The sequence below is a fragment of the Carlito syrichta genome, unplaced genomic scaffold (genome assembly GCF_000164805.1).
Source record: "Carlito syrichta isolate Samal-C Ts95f unplaced genomic scaffold, Tarsius_syrichta-2.0.1 Scaffold309724, whole genome shotgun sequence".
In the NCBI taxonomy this organism is placed as follows: domain Eukaryota; kingdom Metazoa; phylum Chordata; class Mammalia; order Primates; family Tarsiidae; genus Carlito; species Carlito syrichta.
This window is the reverse complement of record NW_007253820.1, coordinates 581,985-587,631: the sequence shown is the minus strand read 5'-3', so window position 1 is coordinate 587,631 and position 5,647 is coordinate 581,985. Positions and strand designations below refer to the sequence as shown.

At 42.7% G+C, this 5,647-nt stretch overlaps 1 protein-coding gene across 3 annotated transcripts in view; it reads right to left on the bottom strand.

Annotated features, from left to right (window-relative positions):
- ITCH (itchy E3 ubiquitin protein ligase) overlaps positions 1 to 5,647 on the bottom strand; it is a 148,752-nt gene that overhangs the window by 137,400 nt on the left and 5,705 nt on the right. For all 3 annotated transcript variants that reach the window (XM_008067625.2, XM_008067626.2, XM_021717385.1), the window contains exon 2: positions 3,875 to 3,951. The gene's annotated coding sequence lies outside the window, so the exon portion shown is untranslated. The remainder of the gene's footprint in view (positions 1 to 3,874; positions 3,952 to 5,647) is intronic.

Here is a 5,647-nt window from a genome sequence, read left to right as displayed (position 1 = left end):
TCAAGACCCACCTGGGCAACTTGGCAAGACCTCATCTCTACAACAAATCAAAAAATTAGCAGGGTATGGTAGTGCGCGCCTGTAGTTCCAGCTACTCGGAAGGCTGAGGCGGAAGGATCGCCGGAGCCCAGCAGGTCGAGGCTGCGGTGGCCAGGAGCGGCCACTGCACTCCAGTCTGGGTGGCAGTGAGATTCCAACTCAAAAAAACAAAAAACAAACAAAAAACAGTGAGCCAAAGCTGCTTTAACAGCTGCTCCCTTGGAAAGACATGAATTCCCTGTTTCACTTAAGTCCCAATTCTATCTATCATTACTGACTAAATGTTCATCTGGTCCTTGTAGGCATCTAAATTTACAAAGCTCATCTTAGATGACCGTTCTGAATGAATTAATGATCCTAATTTTAAGAAAGACAATCTTGGTGATAATAATGATAATGAAAACAACAATAACAGTTAACACTTCATGCTTACTGTGAGCCAAATCTTGTTCAAGTAGAACACACTATCCCTATGGCTATACGCTCCCTATAGATACATGCTATTACAATTCCGAATTTACAGTTGAGAAAACACAAAGAAGTTAAGTACTTGGGCAAGGTCATACTGCCAGTACATGGTAGAGACAAAATTCAAAATCAACCTAACTCTGGTTAACGTTAATCCCTATAATAAAATCCTTTAGACTAGAATCCTCTCCTCTGAATAGATTCTTTGTTCCAAAGACAAAGTTGTAGCAACTACTCTTCCCTTGCATGAATGACTAAGAAGCAAATCAAAGTTCACCTCAAAGTAGAAGGCATTTTTGGAGCTTTTCTTGCCTTACAAAAAAAGTTATCTTATAACTGACAAAAGTTGTGGAATCCAGTAAAATAATATATATTTTCACAGAAAGAAAGCATGTTATTAGACATTTCTGGAATGAGCTCAGCTTAATATGCAAAAGAATTCTTAACCTATAAATTGATGATATAGTATATTCTCTTTCCTGGGGTAGAAGGACATATCTATAGTATTAGAATAAACAGTTTACAGGCATAAAAATAAACTGCAAGTTTCCTGAGGAGAAAGACTTTTTCATCATGAGTCTCTGCAATGCCTAGCACATAGCAGCACTTAGAATATATTCAATTACGGCCAGGCACAGAGGCTCAAGTCTGTAATCCCAGCATTTTGGGAGGCCGAGGTGAGGGGATTGCCTGAGCCTATGGGTTTGAGAATAGCCTAGGCAACTTGGTGAGACCTTATCTCTACAACAAATCAAAAAATTAGCCAGGCATGGTAGCACACGGCTATAGTTCTGGCTACTTGGAAGGCTGAGGCAGAAGGATTGCCTGAGCCCAGCAGTTGACAGTGGGGTGGCCATGAGCATGCCACTGCGCTCCAGTCTGGGCAGTGGAGAGAGACTCCAACTCAAAAAATAAAAAGAATATATTCAATTATGTTAAAGAAACCAAGAAATCTGAAGCTAATTTCTTAAACTGCAACACGATACAACCCTTAGTGTACAGCATTTATCATCTTACTTTTTACAGTAATTGCCAGTCAGCAAGTTTGTTTTCCTGACAAAAAAAAACCCCACAAAATTCTTCAAGCAGTTGTTCATATTTGAGTTCCCCTTGGAACCCAACACAATAGCAGCTCAATAAATGCTTGTTGAATATTACAAACTTAACACTTCCATGTTTAGGTTTCCCACAGGTCTCTTTGTGCCAGTGTTTAAAGTAGAACTTAAGTCTAGGCATGGTGGCTCACGCCTGCAATCCCAGCACTTTGGGAAACAAAGGCAAAAGGATTGCCTGAACCCAGGGGCTCAAGACCAGCCTGGGCAACATGGCAAGCTCCTGTCTCTACAATAAACAAAAAAATTAGCTGGGCATGGTGGCACGCACCTGTAGTTCCAGCTACTTGGAAGGCTGAAGTAAAAGGATCGTCTGAGCCCAGTAGGGTGAGACAGAGGTGGCCATGAGCGTGCCACTGCACCCCAGTCTGGATGACAGTGAAACTCCGCCTCAAAAAATAAATAAATAAATAGCTAGGCACAGTGGCTCACGCCTATAATCCCAGCACTTTGGGAGGCTGAGGTGAGAGGACTGCCTGAGCCCACAAGTTCGAGACCAACCTGGGCAACTAGGTGAGACCTCATGTCTACAGTAAATCAAATAATTAGCTGGGTGTGGTGGCACACACCTGTAATCCCAGCCACTTGGAAGGCTGAGACGGAAGGGTTGCCTGAGCCCAGCAGGTCAAGGCTGAGGTGGCCGTGAAAGTGACACTGCACTCTAGCCTGGGCGACAGAGTCAGACTCCAACTCAAAAAAAATTTTTTTAATAAAATTAAATAAAGTAGAACTTAAAATAACAAGTCTTCTCACTTATAAAGCACTAGACATTATGAGGTTTAGCAAAAGATATTTCTGAAATCAGTCCTATATTGTGATGTCAACAAAACCCTGACAATTACCAAGTCAGCACACACAGCACAAAATATAAAATCGCAGAGTGAGTTAGAGAACCTCAGAGATCGTATTTAAAATATTTAGTAGAAAAGTGAGGAAATAAGGTCCAGAGAAATTTAAGTGTGTTGCCCAAGATCACAGAATTTAAGCTACCAGCAATACCAAGGCTAGAACCCATATCTCCTTAATGTTGGCCAAGTAGCTTTTCACAAAGAACTGCTTTGTAAGCTCAGGATAAAATCTATACATTCAGGAACATTTTAAAGACAAGTGGCATGGAAAAGATTCTTTCCCTGTACATAACTTTTTGTGAGGTATTATATCACCATTAAAGAAATGAAAGCTTGCCTGGCACAGCAGCTCACACCTGTAATCCCAGCACTTTGGGAGGCCAACATGAGAGGAGTGTCTGAGCCCACCAGTTCAAGACCAGCCTAGACAACTTGGCGAGACATCATCTCTACAATAAATAAAAAAATTCGTTGGATGTGGTGGTGTGCACCTGTAGTTCCAGCTACTTAGATGGCTGAGGAAAGAGGATCGCCCAAGCTCAGCAGGTCGAGACTGTGAGTGTGCCACTGTACTCCAGCCTGGCCGAGTACAGTGATTTAGTTAGAGATTCCAACTAAAAAAAAAAGGCCAGGCGTGGTGTTCAAGCCTGTAATCCCAGCACTTTGGGAGGCCAAAGCAAGAGGATTGCCTGAACCCAGGGTTCGAGACCAGCCTGGGCAACTTGGTGAGACCTCATGTCTACAGTAAAAAAAAAAAATGAGCCGGGTGTAGTGGCACACACCTGCAGTTCCAGCTACTTGGAAGGCTGAGGGGAAGGATCGCCTAAGCCCAGCAGGTCAAGGCTTCAGTGGCCATGAGTGTGCCACTACACTCCAGCCAAGGCGACAGAGTGAGACTCCAACTCAAAATAAAAAAAACAAGCAGACCTGAAACTTGGGGAGGTAAAACTCCTCTCTTCTCTCTCGCTAATTTACTTTCTAAATAAACTATATTTTCCAATCTAAAAAAAACAAAAAACAAAACCCAGACCTCTTCTTTCCAAATTCTCTAACTTTTTCTACTGCACAATGTTGCCTTCTCATTCCCCCACTTCTTGACCATATACATGTCCAGACAAGTATACAGAAACAACAGCTCAAGTAGAAAAAAGTATGTGTATGTATAAGGGAACTATAAAAACAGAAAAGTCAGAGGGCCCAAATGAAGTACACAGTGTAGCTAGCTCACAGACATGCAGACGGGGCTTTGGGTTTCAGATTCATGTGGAAACTGTTTCTTCAACCAACGGATGTAGCCAGTAACAGCACTGCTCCCTCCCCACACTTCCCCACAACAGTTATATGACCGCGACTTGCCCTGTGCACCACTTCTGCCCCGGAATCTCTCTCACAAGAATATCAACATACCTGAAGTTCTCACAGTTTGAGTCACTTATTTGGGTTAAGGCGTTGTCTCCAGAAGGCCACTGTGAAATGCATGTTACCTGAGAAAGGAAGGAGTGTCCATTAACACGTTATTCCTATAATCATACATATAATCAGATTTGCGATGAACTTGGAACTCTGACAGCACAAAGTCTTTTAAAAAAAAATTCATAGCCGGGCTCGGTGGCTCAGCCTGTAATCCCGCGCCTTTGGGAGGCTGAGGTGAGTGAATTGCCTGAGCCCGCGGGTTCGAGACCCGCCTGGGCAGCGAGACCTCATCTCTACAATAAATCAAAAAATCAGCCGGGCGTGGTAGCACATGCCTGTAGTTCCAGCTACTCAGAAGGCTGAGGCGGAAGGATCGCCGGAGCCCAGCAGGTCAAGGCTGCGGTGGCCGGGAGCAGCCACTGCACTCCAGTCTGGGCGACAGAGTAAGACTCCAACTCAAAAAATAAAAAAAATAAAAAAATTCATGGGATAGATCATTTTTGGTGGGGCAGACAGGATAAGAGGGTAAGTTGGGGAAAATAAAAATGATTCATAAATAGTAAGGGAAGACATCAAGTTGAGTATGATGGCCATGTGGCAAATGAGGATGACCACATAAAACAAACACACTGCCTGTAAAGGTCACCCTGAGGATGGTCCCTGTAACTTGGAGGCTTCTAGGGACAGAAAAAGAAAAGGCTCTTCAAGGATCTAGATATAGTCAATTCTGAAAAGAAGTGAAAGAGTAGAGCTAGCAGCAGCTTTCCAAGGACAGCACATGGCCAGACTGGAGGAGGAGAGGCAGGAACAGCTTCTGGTTAACTGCTTCTAGTTGTGATGATAGTTTCCACCCTAACATTTTAGCTGAGGGCCGACCACCCAACCAGAGAATGCTGCAATTCAGTTCTGTGAACCTCTCACTGTTTTATATTGACTCAAAGTCAGGATCATTTATAACCACAAAAATCAGCATGACTTTATTGGGTGCTTATTAAATAAGCCCAGAATATGGCTAAGTACTATAAACACAGAAAGAAAACTTATATACTTCTGTTTTAATTTAAATAAAGGAAACCAGGGCAACTCCTTCGGGCTCATTTCCACTGTGGGAGCTTTTCTGTTCTTTCAATAAATCCTGCTTTCTTTTAAAAAAAAAGGAAGCCAAAATCCAAAATTAAGAGAAGCAACAGAGAGCGGGAAAAAACAAACAAACAGGTACCTATTTCCTAACAAATTTCTTAAGCCAGAATAAATACAACAAAACTCATTTCCAGGCCAAAGCTCCATGTGACACTTTCCTAAACAGTCTAGAGGCACAGGTTAGAAATTCCTCTAGTTTTTTCTAGTGTAATGCCAGAAGGTCTTTAGTAGCACACATTCATCTTGGTAAATCAGAGAATACTAGAACAGACCAAGAGTTGCAAACTCTGGTTCTAGTTCTAGTCTGCTAGTTTATCTTTTTTTAAAAACAAACAGAAAACAAGAGACTGGACTACACTAAGAATAGCATATATCTGACAAATACATGTAAACCACCTACTAGATAACTGCTCATAAGAGGTATCACTAACCAATTTTTTTTTTTTGAGTTGGAGTCTCACTCTGTCACCCAGACTGGAGTGCAGTGGCTGCTCCCGTTCACCACAGCCTCGACCTGCTGGACTCCGGCGATCCTTCCGCCTCAGCCTTCCAGCTCAGTCTTCCAAGTAGCTGGAACTACAGGAACGCGCTACCACGCCCAGCTACCTTTCAATTTTTTTTTTTTTT